The sequence below is a fragment of the Protopterus annectens genome, chromosome 3.part0, assembly GCF_019279795.1.
Source record: "Protopterus annectens isolate FY-2018-M chromosome 3.part0, PAN1.0, whole genome shotgun sequence".
Taxonomy (NCBI): Eukaryota; Metazoa; Chordata; order Ceratodontiformes; family Protopteridae; genus Protopterus; species Protopterus annectens.
Window position 1 is genome coordinate 1,162,487,841 of NC_056731.1, and position 18,638 is coordinate 1,162,506,478.

Here is an 18,638-nt window from a genome sequence, read left to right on the forward strand (position 1 = left end):
GGTATGAGATGTGAGCTTGCAGTGCTAGGGTGCTCCTGTGTGTCCTGTACCAGTCGTGTAGTACTGCACACATATCAACATCCTCAAACATCCGCATTGCAGAGTCCAGTGTGGGCAACATGCCACTTGCAGTTTACATGTCCATCATTGCGTATTAATACATTCATTACCTTATCCCCTGTGCTACCTATGTATGTAGCCTTCTGTTGACATCCTTACCACCAGTATGCCAACATGTGCAGATGATACACTATGGTACTTACCATGGGTGTAGACAACAGTACATGACAATCGCACCCTTACTGCATCAGGCATGCTGTGATATACCCACAATTATTCCAGCACACAGTACTGTTAACAACATGATACTATTACTACACGTCTATGTAGTCACCCTGTGCATCAGCAACATGTTAACCTGTACCTGCACTGATGTTACAGATTGCAGGAGGTGGCACAGTTTCATCATATGCACAGGGTGTGAACTTGGTATGCCTGAGTCAGCCACCGATACCACTGATTGACATGTATGTGTATGTGTGTTGGTGAGGGACAGCAGTACAAGGTGGGGCAATGTTGATGCAGTGTGTGCGTGTATCCGGTAGCCCTAGGTGTTGTCAATTCACATGTGTGTATGGATGCACACGGTTCCACCTCATGGCTGCCATATACTGGTGTTTGTGGACAGCCACAGACTGTACCTGCCAGGTCATACAGATCAGTGTCTCTGGCCATGGACATGATACCTGTGCCTTGCAGGGGTGCTATGGACCACATCCGGTACCAACCCAGACTGGGTACTGTCATCAGAAGCAGGTGTTCGTTGACTGGACACAGATCCCTGTCGGGCCTGGCCAGAGCCACGTGCACGTGGTCTCCTGGGGCGGTCTGATGACAGCACAGACCCAGCATTGCTGGGGCTGCTGCTGGCACTATGGGGGCGGCCCCGGCCCTGTTGTCATCCACGATGACTGCCAGCTGCTGCTGTTGCTGGCATACACCCACGTCGACACCTCAACCGTCCACCATCGCCCTGGCTCATGGACATGTAGTTCTGGAACTGGTCTAATATGTCCCCACAACGTCTGTCTATGACATCGGTGAAATTACGGATGGCAGCCGCAATGTCACGCATACTGTCAGTCATGGCTGTGCGACATGCTGTCAGCTCCCTCAGACCCTGTCTGGTGTACCGTTCCATACGTGACTGTGCCTGCATGACAGCTCGAAACATAGCTGAGGTTGTAAGACCTCTGTGGGCACGGCTGACAGGGGCAGTACGCCCACGGATGCTCCCACGAGAACCCCTGGACATCTGTCTGTGTGGTACCATCTCAGGGCCATGCCCATGGCTGCCTTGTGAGGAGGCATGTGCCACAGATACCACATTACCCTGGTCAATGCCCACTGTATGCTGTCCATCACCTAGGGACATTGGTGACAAAGGGTGTATTGGCAGGATAACTGTGCACATTGATGGGGTTGACAGCTGTGTACTGTCAATCGGCTGACCAATGATGGACCCTGGCATACCTTCCTGTGCTATTACACAAATGTCATCATTATCAGTACCCATGGCACCTGATTCAGGTTCCCTGCTGCATGACACCAGAGCAGCACCAGAACCTGTGGGAGGGAAAAACGAAACACAGTTTACAATGTCTACACATTACCAGTGATGCACACATCCACATATGCACAGGACCACACATGCGCACATGCACACATGCGCACATGCACACATGCACACATGCACACATGCACACATGCGCACGTGCACACATGCACACGTGCACATGTGCACACATGCACATGCACACATGCGCACATGCACACGTGCACACATGCACACATGCACAGGTGCACACATGCACACATGCACACATGCACACGTACACATGCACAGTTGCACACAATTGTACATTACTCAGTATGCGTGATATCAACACACAGACACACCTGCATGCATACAAAGAGCACTACTAAGTGAGCCTAATATTACTATTACTATCAAGACTATTACAGGTATTGTTAATACACACTCACCAGCATGGATAGGCTGCATTGCTGTTACACTGGAGGGACCTGCAGAAGTGAGGAAACTAATGTCAGTGGGCACAACTGTGCCATTGTTACTGAGTATGATACAGATCAGTAGTACAACAGTCGCCTTTCACAGGTCAGCTGCTAATATTGAGGATATCACACTTGCACATTAAATACTATGATGACAGCTACAAACCAAGGACACACCTCACACATGCATTAACTACCAGTGTACACAACAGTCAACTATACATATGGCATATTACCTGCATGCTCATAGTCTTGCTGCTGTGTGGCACCTCCTCACTCTGGGGGGTTGTATCTAGGTACTGTATGGCCTACATCATCAACTACTGTGAGCTGACCACACACTAATTGCCCTAGATATACATATCCCACCTCCACCACCAGCACAAACGACTATAGTGAATAACATTGCAGATGCAAACTTTACACTATGTAACAGTGACATGGTATCCTTTCAGCCCACTGGGCCAGTGGAAGACACAACCCACAATGCTGACCCCTAAACAAATGCTTTCTATGGACATCTCCGAGAATGCATGGATCATGCAATCCCATATATGACCAAGACATTCTCCACAAAGGGACAGCATCCTGTCTGGTGGACCCCAGCCATAGACAGATTGTATTACAAAAGATGGAAGCTACTGCAAGACAGAGCATAATTCCATAAAGGGAAGGTATGTCTGAGCAGCACTAGTAAGGTTCTATTTTCCCTCATACAAACATCCATGGGCAACTATGAGAGGGAAATCAAGAGGGACACTACAGATAACCAGAAGGCCTTCTTCAGTTATCTTAGCAACCTGGTCAGAATCCCTCCTCTATGCTCATAGTTAGTACACAACAACAAATATTTCACTGGAAGCACAGATATTGACAACATTGTGGCAGACAGGTTCAGTGCAGGTGTCACCCCTCCCTCTCCCCCAAAATAAGACATAGTTATCCCAGCTGACTGTAACCTCCCTGTCATCACAGATGTCCAGGTGAGAGCCGCCCTCAGGAAAGCAGAATACATGACTGGGACCTGATGGTATCCCCGGTTGCATGCTACATGAACTCTGACAGGAACTAAACACACATATAGAAGTGCTATGTAACACTAGCCTGACTACAGGATATGTACCTGTACACTGGCGCACAGCAGCAGTGGTTCCACTCCACGAAGGAGGCACCTCAACATACCAATACAATACAACACAATACAATACATTACAATACAATACTATACAATATGCTATTGCCCCTGGGACTACAGCAGCATACTGTTCTGCTACCCTGACCATTGTGACACATGTGGTGTGATGGTACCTGCTGCTGCCACACAGTTTCACAGGGTGACTCATATGGCATATTACCTATCTGACTAACATTCAGCAGGGGTATGTGTGACATGTACTCATGGGGAGTCTTGCTTCTTAACACTGTGTGGTTTATTGCAGGGTATGTCTTATCTGTGGGTAGGAACCTTTACCTCCACATGTGCTCTCTAGTGCAGTGGCATGGACAACACACAGCAGTCATTTAGGTTGTGGATGGTGTGAGGTGTTACTATGGTTGTTGGACATCTGTCATGGGTGTGACTTACATATGTAAATCCAGGAGTGGTAACCTCTATGTGGGTAGTATGTGTGTACTCTGTGGTGTTGTCAGTCACTGAACACTGGTAATGTGTTTGAGTGCATTGTCACAGTGTTGTACATGTCACTGTGTCCTTCTCCATATCTGTAGCTGTCACGTGAGGTACATACCATGGCAGCCATTATGTGGTGTGGAGGGGTACACTGACCTACATGTCCATAGCTGACACACCATGTCTGCTGACACATACCATGTGCAGGTATTCCAGGAACAGTGTGCCACTGTGAATATCATTGGGGGGACTATTGTACACATTTATGACCCTGCTCACCCCTGACACATGCAGTGGTGGGCAGCCAATCACATATCTGGTGGTTACTGGTGTAGGTGATTTGAAATGGGGTATGGTACCCCAGTTTTGACACTGGTGTTCACTCCATGCCTTTGTCACCAGGCACCTGTTGCAATACATCTGTACACATGTGCCTCACTCAGAATATATATACATCTCTCTCTCTCTCTCTCTATATATATATATATATATATATATATATATATATATATATATATATATATATATATATATATATATATATATATATATGTCTGTATACATATACACATATATATATTGATGTACATATATTGCTATAGATATGGAGAGGGGGGGACACAGAGGGGGTGGGACAGGGGGCGTTGAGGTCGTCATATACGGTCATACCTGTAGATATTCAGATCAGTCTGTCTATGTATATGTATCTACATATATCTATATCTGTATGTGTGTATTACATATATATGTTTGTACATATTCTATCTATCTACATCTATCTATGTATTCCTACATCTCTCTCTATGTATGTATACATATATGCATATTATATATATATATATATATATATATATATATACATACATACATATTTTGACAATTTTGACATACATACGTATCCATATGATAGACAGGTATATCAACATGTTTGTCTACCATACTGTATACACACACTAACATACTGCTAAACATACATAACTGTGAAACCTACTTTGTACATTGCACTACAACCTACAGTCAAACTACATTAATATGTGCACATAGATGCTCTCACATACAAATGTATGTACAGCCTTCACCGATAGTTGCTGTATGTCCCCTGCCCTTTGCACATCTTCATATACATATGGATACAGACCAATGACACATATGGTGGGTTCACAGTATGTAGACCTTTATAGTATTACTTTACATTACCTGTGTTTGTCACAGCTGCTTGTGCTGCCGTCTGGTTTTGTGTCCTGCTGCTCCACTTGCCAGTTGTCAACTTTCAGGTGGCTGTTGCCGAACAGTTTTGTTTGTGTCTGTTAAATTTCGTTTTTCTCTGTCTCTGTCTCTCTCTCTCTCTCTCTCTCACTTCCTCCTCAGGGTGCAATGAAAGTATTGCATGTGTGGACTAGGAGTACAGCATACTTTTGTAGGTATCTGCATATGTCCATGTGATGGCCTCTGCACCAATTTTTAGCCAGCATTTGCTAATTGCATGCAGCCAGTTGTGTACTGATTGCAGTTCTCACTGTGATTTCAGAACAGTGCTATAAAAAGGTATGTGAGATAGGCGTAGCCCTTTCAGATTTTAAGGGCAGGGACCATGCTGGTATGCTGTGGACAATGTTCTGTGAGTGTAAAGGTTGGTATCTCTCTCATATTTCCAGCTATGTTGTAGATTAACATTCCTCCATTCATTTCTCCAGTTTCCTGTACTGTGTATGTACACTGACACCTATGACTACTACTACTACTGTTAATGTGTGTGTGTGTGCTTTCCTTGCACTTTTGCTTGCACTTTGTTGCTATGGCTTCAATATTTGCCCTTTACAGTCACTACTTGTATGCCTGCTAGGTGTCCTGACTGTAGTGTGCTGCTGTGGCTTTCCTATTTTCCATGTACATTCACACCTTGGAATGCTTGCTATATCTGCTAGGGTGTTACAGCATGCAGTGTGGTCTGGCCATGGTGTGGGCCTTGACATCTATTAGGGTATTTGAGTATGCTGCTGAGCAGGCCCCAGAGACTCTCAGGTGCATCTGTTATCTGCCTCATGGAATGGTACATATCAGTGGGGTACACCCATTAAATTGTCTGGTATGCTGCAGTTGTGACTGTGGGATAGCATGAGCATACGTATTACTACACTTTTTCTGCCATGCAAGTGGTGCATACTTTCAGGACTCCATAGTTACCATTGCATGCGTTGTAACACCTTTCTGCCTACTGTTTGTACATTTCACATGGAGTCTGTGGGGCATCCCTGTAACTCATTCACTGTTGCTATGTCTAGGCTCTTAACTATTCAAATATGGTGGTGTCAGACCTCTCATGTGTACAAATATTTGCAGGTTGTCCACATTTCCACCTCATATTTTGGTCAATATCTCATGAACAGCTTTTTCTGGCAAATCACTCTGGGCTCAAGTCAGAATATAGTGACAAACATTCAAGTTTCAGACTTCATACCCTTCCAAACATCCCACAAAATGCAGAACCTGTTACTCTCTGAACTGTCTGAGTTTGTTGTAACATTATTTGTAATGTGTCCCTGGTTTTGGCCCTTTGCTCCACATATTTTATTACTTGGTCAGGATGTGTTCCTGTAAGAGGTTGTGGGGTATGGGCAGTGATTATCCTGCTGTGAGTATGTGTGTGGCTTGCAAGGTGCTACAGTGACATTATTACCTACTAGCTACCAACTAGCATGGCTGTTTCTCTTCACACACTACTATTATGGAAATTCACTAGTTTTGACAGTAATTCTAAATGACATGCTTTGTGTACTACACATCCTATATTCCCTTTACATTCATCCCTACTATTACATGATATATTTATTTTAGCACAATGTTCTTGTATAACAGTCATGGCTTAGTGGAAAATAATGCCGACTACTGTTTCCAAGGTCCTGGGTTCGGGACTGCCAGTGGGATTTTATTTTGCTTCTAAACTGACTACAGGACCTGTCAATTAAAGTGACTAAGGCACTTTTAAGCAGTTGTAACCAGGTTAGCGCTGGTTTGCGCGGAGCTCACGCATGCGCACTGGCGTTCAGCTCTGCGCACACATGTGCACACCCACTTACAACCGCTTAAACGTGCTTACTCTTGCGCAGACCCGCGCTATTTTCTTTGAAAGAAATGAAAATGGGGAGACAGGAAAGTGGCGAAAAAGGGGTCACAAAGAGGGTAAGACAATAGGGAAACAAGCTTGGGTTTTGCAGGAGGGATGCAGGTAAGGCCCATAGCTGCCCATTTCTTCATCAGCAACAGCTGTGCATATGTTTGTAATTTGGTGTGACATTTGATACCTTCCACCCCTGAGAGAGGTGTAAGGACAAGAATAATACTTGTTGTACAGCCAATTGTAATTGATAGTTTCCATGTCCGGCAGACATATGTGTGGAATGGGCAGCTATGTATGGGACGTAATTTTTTTGTGGGTACAGAGTGCCCTTTTTTTTTTCAGGTGAGAGTGGTATGTCAGGTGAAGGAAGTCGGTATATCTGGGGAGGTAGGTTGGGTAGGTCAACAGACAAGACAAACAAGACGCATACAGGGGCGGTGTATGACACATGTGGGGGGGGGTTACACAATTAACGGGGACGGAGGTTTGGATATCCAGAGCCCATGAGCCCACAGGTGGCAACAGTGGAACTGATATCCCCACCCATGGGCAGTTGCCACAGTTCCTTCACTGCCTAGGACGGGGCTGTGCTGGGGGCTGTGTAGGCCGGGCAACAGGCATGCCCGTAAGTTGTGTCACCTGTGCCTCAAGCTGGCGTAGGGGCTCAAGAACAGAGTCCCAGATCTCCCTACGCACCACAGTCCGGACGCTATGGAGGGTGAGTGGTGGTTCTCCTCCGGCCATGCTTGCAGAGGGGGGACAGGCCCCATCCCCTGCAGTGCTTCCACCTGCAGGTGGCACAGGGCCACCAGAGGAGGGTCCAGACTGGGCCCTAGTGCCAGGTGCACTCGCCAGCTGAGGTGGGAGAGGTGGGTCTGCTGGAACCCGCCTTCCCTGTCGTTCTATGTTTTGCATTATGTCATGACAATTTGGGTTAGTAACATACAATACCATTTGCAATTAGTTGTAACAGCATGCATTAGTATTCCCATTAACCAAACACCCAGATATACACACCATTGAACAGCGAGCATAACACATGCATAATTTGAACAGCAATACACAGTCCAACAACATGCAGGGTTGATTGATGGCAACAGGCCATCAGGTTTGGATGTATGAACAGGGCAGATGCATCAACGGACATGCAAATATTTATGACCCATCAGGACAAATGTCCAGGGGTGTTAATTGTGATTGCACATACCAATTTTGCGTGGAATGGATTATATTTGGTTATAGGGTGGGGTGAAGAACATATTATTAACACCTTCGAATACCAATATATATGCTGTACATTTCTAATAGCTACAGATATATACTCACTACTGTTCTAACTACAGTTTCCTATATGATAACTACTTCACTTTGGTGATAGGACTGTTACTGCTACATCAATATACATTTTATTGTTATTCATACACGTTCATATCTGGCTTTGTTCAGCTACATCATCCTGCTACATTTGCTTTATATAGCTATAGACAACTGTGGATGTTTGATATTTCAGACAATCATACTATCTGCATATTGCAGACTGAGAGCAACATATCCAGATTTTGGGATACACATTCCAGTCTGCAGCAACACTTTGGACACATTTCACAGTTTGGTTCTACTTGTCACATTCATTTCATTCTGTACTTACTGCAGTATTCTTTATTCAGGGGTTATTACTACTTTATTGGTGGATTCATAACTCTTTCTCACACCCTCTCACTTGTTTTCATTTTACTATTCAGGATGGTACTTACTTCTAGGCTTTATTGACATGTTTTACCTGTAGTTATTACAATCCTTTCCAGCAGTCTCACTTCTGTCATATTTCAGTATTTCAACAGGGATATATTTCACACATGTGATTTGCTCATCTTCTGCAGCTGTACTTTTCAGCCTGCTGCAGGTTATGCACTATTATATTACAGGTGGGGCATCTTTATTTCAGACTTTATTTGAGACATTTTCATTTTTCTGTTTGGATTACAGACTGCAACAGACTTTGGTAATCAAGCAATACTTGCAAACACTCTTACACTGTTACTTGCACATTTTATTACTTAGTGACTACACTGCACTCTTTTGCTAACTGTCATACTTTGATATTTCTTTACAGTTAATGGGAGTGGATTACTGACCTGCCTGGTGGTGCAACCACACCAGCCTATCGCCATAGGCTCTGTGGTTCACAGAACGGACACCTGCAGCTGTAATATAAATGAAGTAATATTGGAATACACATCCATAATATCAGCTAATTTAATTTCTTACATACATAATTAAATGTAACTTACTCAGTAGTGGGGCGTTGGGCATTTGCTGGGCCTCCTGGATCCAAAGGTTCAATTGGTCCTGCTTGCATCTCTTCAGGTCCGCATGGTGGTGACGGACCTGCTCACCAGTCCTTGGAATCCCTGTGACACTGGTGAGATCATGAGCCAACCAGTCCCACGCCTCAGCCCTATATGCTCCCCACATGACCTGGCCCTGCATGAGTTGGGCCTCATGATTGTGGACTAGGAGCCAGACCATGTATCTGGACAACTCAAGACCCCACCTCTGTGCTCGAAAGCAACTACCCTCACCTACACCTGACATTCTGGCTGCAAGTCAGTTCTACAATCATTTATGCTGTGTATTCCCGCCTATGGGGCTTATATATGCCGTTTTTCCTGCACTTATCTGTGATTGGCCATTTTGGAATTGTATCCACTTCACAAAACCTGCTTTGTCATGCTCCACTTTCTTGTCATTCCTATATATTTGCAATTACTGCATTTCTGAGTACAGCTGTTGTGGCTTAGTGGTTCAGTACCTTGACTATGGTGCATGGTATCCTGGGTTCGAACCTGGCCAATGCTTTTTATATTTTATGACTGTCTAGACAGGCTAGGGGGTGTGTCTGTGTAAAGGCAGTTTTGTTACAGCTTGCTCAATGTTGCCCGTCGGTTAGCTTGTTAGCGCGGTGTGCAGCTCCGCGCAAACGGTGTGCGCTGGCTTACGCCTCATTTGGCTGTCAGCACGCATATCACGCTCAGCTCAGCTAGGGTCACACAGTTTCAGCATATTAAACCACTGCTCACCTACGGGCACTCAATATGCACCTGTTAAACCACTGCTCAGCTACAGGCACTCATTTTGCACCAGGTAAACCACTGCTCACCTACGGGCAGATGCACTCACCCTGTTAAACTGTGGCTCAGCTATAGGCACATCTGACATTTTTTATTGTTTTGTTACCTCACATTTCTTCAAAATAAATGAACTATTTCATTACATTTTACATAAAATGTGATTTTATATGTGTACATGTTTGTCAGGGACATGTTTCGTGCTTATTTTGCTAAAAATAAAAATTGGTATTGTGGGGCCTCGAACCATGAATGCCTGCTCTTCAGCCAACATGTCTACCGCTACACTATTGCTTTTTGTCTTACTTTGCATATTTAGTTCTTATATGCTTTCCCACTGACTGCTAACTGTAGCTGTGCTACGGGCACGCCCGCGCAAACGAGTGCACTCACGGGCAAACATCTTTACGATTTAAAAAAAATTGATAACATGTTCATTTATATATGTTCTGTTCATAGTCTGTGGGGGCATGTGTTGTGTTGTGTTTATTCACATTTCCATGGACTCTGTCATGGGTGTTTACTTTGGGCACTTTTACTCTTCTGGGGGCGTGTCCGCTTACAGGGCTCGGCCTACGGACACGCCCCTACTGTCTTACATGGACCGTGTTAGCCTTAGGTGTGATTCAGCATGCTCTCATGAATATGCAGAGCATGCTGACATCACTCCGTTTAACTGCAGCTTCCGTGTAAGAGTTATAACTCTTACACGGAGGCTTCGTGAATCCTGCCCACTGACATAAAAATCACTGACCTGCTTTGCTTAACATTAAACATGAATAAAAACATTCTTATACAACTGTATTATCCAATATAATATAAATATATTCATAAATATATATAAAAACATGTAAAATTGATTATTTATCTTTTAAGGACATTTTATTTTAATGTTTTATTGTAAATTTAGGATTTATGTTTTATCAAATCTATTTTCATCAAGTCCCAGTAATGCAAGCCAGCTTCTGCAAATCGGCTTGAAAGTACATACATATTTACGTGAGGAGTAAACTCCCAAACCCTCATGTAGGGAGCTTTGCCTCGGGACCCATTCTCTTCATATAACTAACTCCAAGGTTTCACAACCTCAGAGTACTTTATACATTCTTCACATTTAAGCACCTTTACTGCATCCAATTAATTAATTGGCTGTGATGAAGCAGAACTCAATAAAAATCAATAAATACCTCAAACAGTCTTTCTAACTGACTGATGGTGTTGTTATTATGCTTAAAGGAGTTCTGGAATGTCTATTAATTGAGAGAAATCATCCATGTGTATAGGGAAGGAGGGGATAAATTTCTCTTTAAAATACCTGCTTGAGATTAAAAGGTACATGCTTTTATAGAGTTTGTGAAATCAGTTATTAAAATGTAGTCTTAAGCAGTTTAGATCGGTCTTTGTAAACATAAATATGTCACAGCTTTTTCTATCTCTGAGATAGTGTAATATATAATCCTCACTACTCTTCTATGCTTTGTTCTCAGTATTCAATTTATTTCAAAGTTATGGACTGTTGCCTTGGAATATGGCACAAAAACATGAATGAAGTCAACAACCATCTTCGGTTGCAGAATGCATTTCAACAAAAACAAATGCAGTCCACATCCTGGGGACTCGGTTAACAGGGTGACAGGCAGAACACAATTTTCTGATAACAATGGAGAAGGATGGTTTATTAGTCAAGAATCAGTTGTACTATTATGTAAATAAACTATTTGGCACTTCTAATTTGTTTACATGTACAGGGAAAACTGTTTATCAAGAAAGCATTTAATTTCCTAATCAAGAAAATGTTTTAAAGTTTGCCTAAATGTTTAATCTGCTGCATAAAGCAGCAGCTTGTTTGTCATGTGAGATCAGCTCTGTGAATGAAATGATACTAGTTGGCATGGAATAGTATGGAACAGCTAATTTTACTCATCTATATTACAATTACAGTTATGCTGGATCTATTCATTCTTTAGACAAACAGAAAAGACATGATATGAGAGCTTCTTAATTTCAGTGATAACTGTGGGAGAAAAGCCTCTCCCCCACATGGAGGGCTCAAGTTGCTTTGCTCCTTGAAAAATATGCTGTTTTTGACATTTTACTTATATGTATCTTTTTTGTCAGCATTTACATAATTAGTCTTTAATTAGTCATAAAAACTTTTTTATAGACTTATGTTGGTTATTTAATTATTACTACATGCATTAATAGTTTTAACATCATTAGGAACTTTAGTAATTCAATGATAAGGAACAGTAACTTTGAGAAAAAAATCGTATTGAATCTATGTAAATAAGAGGTTTGCATACACATTATAAGGGATTCAAAATCAAGATATGTACATATGTACCTTTTTGTACTGTATTTCTCTTAATCATAGTGATGAAGTTAGGGATTTTTATTTAAATTGTGAAGATATTCTTATCGTCGGCAACTGGTGGAACATATTAATTTTCATTATCACAGGACAATCATTTATTCAAGGTGCGCATGCTCGGGAAATGTGAACATGTATGAAATATGCCATAGTAATTGTTGAAATGCACAAGGCCACTAACATAATAAAGGCAGCACACATTGAAAGACTAACACTATGAAGTAATGGTGACATGTTACACATGAAACAATTTGGTCTGTTGTCAACATTTTGCACAGTTGTTATGTACTATATTACCTAACAAAGTTTCTGACTGAAATAGGACTCTACCAGCAGAACCTCTGCCCTTGATGAGACCACCAAGAGCGAATTGTCCAGGTAGATAAACCCAAAAAATTTCACCTACTGCACTGCCTCCATCACCATAGCTAGCACCTTTGTTAAATACTTAGGTATTAGGTATTACAGAGGAAAAAACATGCATTAGCTATTTTACTGAAAGGACTGGTCTTTCAGAGAAAATTAAAGGTGGCACTTGTGTACACCAAACATTTATTTACCAGAACACATCCATCATGTTCAGTGTTACACCATCCAGGTACCTTGCAACAACAGAATTATGATCCACTACAGAATATCATCTAGAACCTAATGTTCTAAATGTACTTAGAGAATGGGCAAACTTTACATCAGCATCATGACTGGAGAATGAACGTTCTCCAGCAGGGTATTAATGTAGAAGTAATGCCCACTGAGAAAAATAAGTCTGCCGCTTCGTGGCAGCAAAACAAGCCACCATGGAGCTCAGACAGAAAACACCTAATGGCCGCCATTATTTTACACTCGCTAAGCAGCACTTCTGCTGTTTAGCGAGTGTAAAGTGTAAACAATAAAACATTTTTAAAATGTGTGTGTTTATGTCTGTGTGTGTGTAAGTGTATGCATGTATGAGAGTGAAAATGAGATCAGTCAAGCCGTTATTTTACACTTGCTAAGCAGCGCTTTTGCTGTTTAGAGAGTGTAAAATAAATAGAAAAAAGTATATGGGTGTTTGTATGTATGCATACTAGTGTGTTTCTGTTTCTGTTTGTGTGTGTGAGTGAATGCGTGCATGAAAGCAGAAGAGACTGTGCATGTGTGTATGACAGAAAGTGAAGAATGAGATCATTAGACCCATTATTTTATATTCTCTAAGCAGCGCTTTTGCTGTTTAGTGAGTGTAAAATAAAAAGAATAAACTTAAAATAAAAAAGTGTGTGTGTGTGTGTGTGTGTGTGTGTGTGTGTGTGTGTGTGTGTGTGTGTGTGTGTGTGTGTGTGCATCTGCGTGCACGTGTGTGTGTGTGTGTGTGTGTGTGTGTGTGTGTGTGTGTGTGTGTGTGTGTGTGTGTGTGTGTATGTCTGTGAATGAGAGTGTATGCATGTATGAAAGCAGAAAAAACTGTGTGTGTAAGACAGAGTGAGAGTGATCCCTGACAGCAGCAGTAGCAATTAAAGAGGTCTGCATACCTCTTGACCTTACCTTAGGATCTTAAAATATGTATGCGCAACACAGTAAGAAAATACAAGCTATACAATGGAAAACCATTTCACGAAGAATGACTGAATTGCTTTTGTAATCCTCCCTGTAATGCAGTCTTCCTTGTCTCACAACAGAGCTACACAACTCATCTGATAACACAATACAATTCAGCCTGTTAAGACTCAGACTGTTTAATGTGACCCTGTGATGATGCAGAGAGATGTATAATCTGGAATCAAACAGCTTGCAAATATTTACCCCATATAAGACACTGTGCCAATACAACTAGTGCACGTAATGCATGACAGCTGTTCCACCAGAAGAAAAAATACTAATGGCAGAATGCCAGCATTGTTTTTTAAGGCACATATGGTGAAATAAGCATGATTTGTCTTTCAAAAATAGTTGCTTTTCTGTTTGCAGCAACATAGTTTGACTGTATATGAAAGAAACCAAAAAATAAAGTAAATACCTTGACATTTTTAAAGTGTTATGTTTTGTATGTAAAATGCTTCTTATAATACCATTAACACATACAACAAGTTTGAAACATTAGGTGAAGGAGTTATTTTACATCACAAGCATATGAAACCAATAATATGATACTTAAAAAAAATAAGGAAGTAAGTAAAACACAACAATTTTACAGAGAGGCCATTCTCCAAGTACAATAATGCCCTCCAGGGTGTGTGTTAATATAGTAATAACCCACACCTGGATGTGGGTAATGCTGGATTTACCCACGGTTGGTGTGGTTTGGTCACGAGGGCGAAGCCCGAGTGGCCAAACAAAGCCAACCGTGGGTAAATCCAGCATTACTCACACCCAGAAGTGGGTTATTGCTATTATACAATGACATTATTTAAGAAAACAAATAATTACTTTTCTTAAATAATGGCATTGTATAATGCTTCCTTGCTGCCCTTCCCCAGCTGTCTGGTATTCTGCAGCAGTTCTGATGTACTGCGCATGCGTATGCCCACGCAGTACATCAGAGCTGTGGGCAAAAGCAACGGAGAAAGCAAGATCTCCGTTGCTTTTTACAAACTGTTTTGCTATGTTAAATGGGTTTAACATATCGAGACAGCTTTAAAAAAAGCAACGGAGAATCTCTGTTGCTTTTTTAAAGCTGTCTCGCTATGTTAAACCCATTTAACATAGCGAGACAGTTTTGAAAAAATCAACGGAGAAAGCAAGATCTCCGTTGCTTTTTACAAACTGTCTCGCTATGTTAAAGGAGTTTAACATAGCGAGACAGCTTTAAAAAAAGCAATGGAGAATCTCTGTTGCTTTTTTAAAGCTATCTCGCTATGTTAAACTAGTTTAACATAGCGGGACAGTGTGAAGCAATGGAGATCTTGTGTTCTCCGTTGCTGTAAAAAAAGAGTTATAGTAATGGAAAAAGTCCGGGCGACCGGACCTTTTTCCATTACTATAACTCAGATTTACAACGTGTACACTGCCAATCAGCGTGCACATTTTTGAATATTAATGGGGGGGTCATTGTATAATGTGTAATTAACACCCTTCCAGGGGAGTAGAGGCCCCATTGGGCTGCGTTAGTTACACATTAACACACACCCTGTCAGGCTTTATTGCTTACTTGTTGAAATCACTGAGTTCCAAAATAGAATACAAATATCTTGTCTTTTCCTGATCTAAGAAAAGGTAGAAGTAAACCTTCTGACATCTTTCCAAAGGAGAAAAGACCTCTGTGGTCTTTTTAAGGATTAAAGTCTGGGTCTAGGACTTTTTAAAGTGAAATATAGCCCTATTCTTTTATAACACAATGATAAAATATTGTACATTTTATAAGCATTCCATTAATAAATTATTTAACTTGCTTTAAGATCGACTGATTTTAGGGAATTTTCCACTGTGTTATTCACTGACAAAAAGCTGGTCTCAAAAACTTTGTCTTTGTCTGTGTAGATTGTTCTCACAGTAAAGTGTGCTTATTCTTTATTGGTGGGTTGAAGTTCATCTTTTTGGTGACTTGTGACATGTTGGGTATCCTACAGGATTCTGCCTCAAAGATACTTCAGCAGTTCCTCAATATACTCTTGGTTCATGTAAATCAATATTTTTGTCTGTCAGTGTTGCCTCAGAAGTGAGCCAGATCCATGTGTGCCTTCTACAGAATGATACTCTTTCCTGAGGTGCTTGGTGTCATACATTGTACTCATGTTGCCATTAGGGCTCCATCTGGACCACAGGGGGAGTAGTATTGGGACAGTAAGGGCTACCATTTCATCAACTGCCAGGTACATCACTAAAGTGGGTACTTTTCCATTATCGGGGTAACAGTTGTAAAGAGCACATACAATGTTGGAATGAGCTCGATAACAGAAAAGTAACCTTTTTATGCACTTGTCTTAACTGATGCTGCATCTTTCCCAGCACGTTTACTCATTCGTTTACTTTTCTTCTTTTGCCAGTCAGTAAACAACAGCCGATGTAATGCGATCACTGCATTATTTATTCATGTGCCTAACATTTCTTTTACATTACAGTAGTATATATGTCCACCGATCTGTGTGTCAGTGTATCAGTTAAACGATGAAGTGCATTTCTTTCTGTGCTTCGTTTACAAGGTGTATGGTCCCTTCAGCTCAGTCAGAACATCTAGAAGTATGTAAAGCAGTCAGAGATCACCATCACACATTACAGGGAAAGGTATAATATAATCTGTTTTCTGAAACTATCGTTTTTTTTTTTTTTTTTTTTTGGATTACAGGGACAATATCCAAAATTAAAATGGAAGCGTGTCATTTTTAAAATTGGCAATGCGGGAATTTGACAGGACTTGCTATTAGTACGGAAGATAAATTGATGAGTAAACCCTCGAGTGTATAGTAACATTGCAGATGTAAAGTAAGAAAGAAGAAATATGTCTTAGCTGTATACATTCATGTTTTTATTTCTAAACTGTACAGCAGCCCTGTTTGGTATCCTTTTCTGTTGTGAAAACAGGTTATAGATGTACAACTGTAGGTGGAGTATTTGGAAGAAGGGGGATCCATTTTCCATTCTGCAGTATGCTAACCAAATGTGAATGTCTTGCAATGCAAATATAACATGTTTACTACTGTTTTACGAAAAAAAAAAGAAAAAGAAAAAAAAACAGGAAAACCTACGTGTTCGGAATTTGGTTGCATTTCTTTATCTTTGATTTGCTCGCTCGGTATGCAGGAAAGAAAACACTTTAAATGCAATCATTGAGCTGAAATCCAGTGCCTTTTCATGTCTTAACCAGGTGTGTGTAAAATTTAGAAATGACATCTCCTTTCTTAAATATTATGCAGTGAAATACTTTTGCACACATCTGGTTATATTAAGCCCAAAAAGACATGACAAGTGACTGGATTCTGAGCTCAGCAACCACATTTACAGTGTTGCCCAGATAAAGGAAAAGTACCCTAAAGTGTCACTCTAGCATCCTGGTAGTGCCTGTGATTCTCACATCTGGCACACAAGCTCACCCTACCTCCTGTTTTTGCATGGTAGGACGCCCAGTGGTCATCTTGTTGGTAAGTGCAAACTTTTCCAACTCTTATATAGAGGTATATTTTGAGAAATGTATTGCTTGTTAGTAAACCCACCCTTCCTTTTATGTCCCCTCCCTTCTATACTTTGCAAGTGATACTAGCTATCCACTTGAACCTTGGCTAACAACAATAGTCCATAATTCTAGAGGAGCTGCCAAGGAGAATTTCAACACTGCCTTGTCCCAGATATGGATTGTCACTGAGCAAGTATTTGGTCTGCTAAAAGCTCATTTCCTTTCCTGGACAAGTCTGGGGGTGTCTTTCAGTGTGACCCTACAACCATGTGCAGGATGTTTACTGCATTTTGCATACTGCACATGATCATGCTTCGGTCTGGTGAGAAACTGCTCCATGATGGCAGTGCAGTTCCCACCATCATGCCTCAAACCACTGATGAAAGAGATGATGGCTGTCTATGAGCAGTAGCATAGGACCCCATGTGGCAGGCTCATGCATGGTAAATGATGCAAAGGCAGAGAGGCATCATCTATTCCTCAATTACAGGCCATGACATTTACTTAGTGAAACTGAAGCTATAAAAATCACAAGTGTTACTTGTGCAGTGTGGTGCATGGTCAACCTACACTGTACATCAGACATGTTTTCCTCATACTTAAATGTTGTTTTTCTTAAAAACATTTTGAATGCTTTATTACATAATGTATTGGTGTAAGTGGCAACATAGTTCCATGGCCATCCTTAGCTGTCAAGTGTCAGCTATATCATTAATGAGAATGCCATACAGAATGCTAAAGATATTAAATTAATCACATTTTGATATGATGCTCATATGAATTACTTCAGAAGTAATTTTGAAACAGAACTGGATGTTTATGAGAGAGGTGTTATAGCCAGATGGCAAGTAGTAATTCCAAGGATGGTGCATTGATTTTTTTTTTCACTTCAGAGAGTACAGCACAGTTGAATTGATACCAGAAAATAAAGTTTTATTTTACTTTTTCTTGTGTATTGTTTCCTATGTACTATGTTTTTTCAGATATAAAAATGAAGACATATCTCTGGAAAGTGACTGCTGTTTGCCATACTTAACAGTGATTTTAACTTTACTTATAATGTGTCCTGTATGTCTGCTATTGGCTTTGCTGTCTGGTGCAAGGTCATGTTATCACTGTATATCAGACTGTTGTAATGTTTCTCAACACATACTGGCTGCATCAGAAAGTTTTATATAATGGTGCAAGGTCACGTTATCACTGTATATCAGACTGTTGCAATGTTTCTCAAC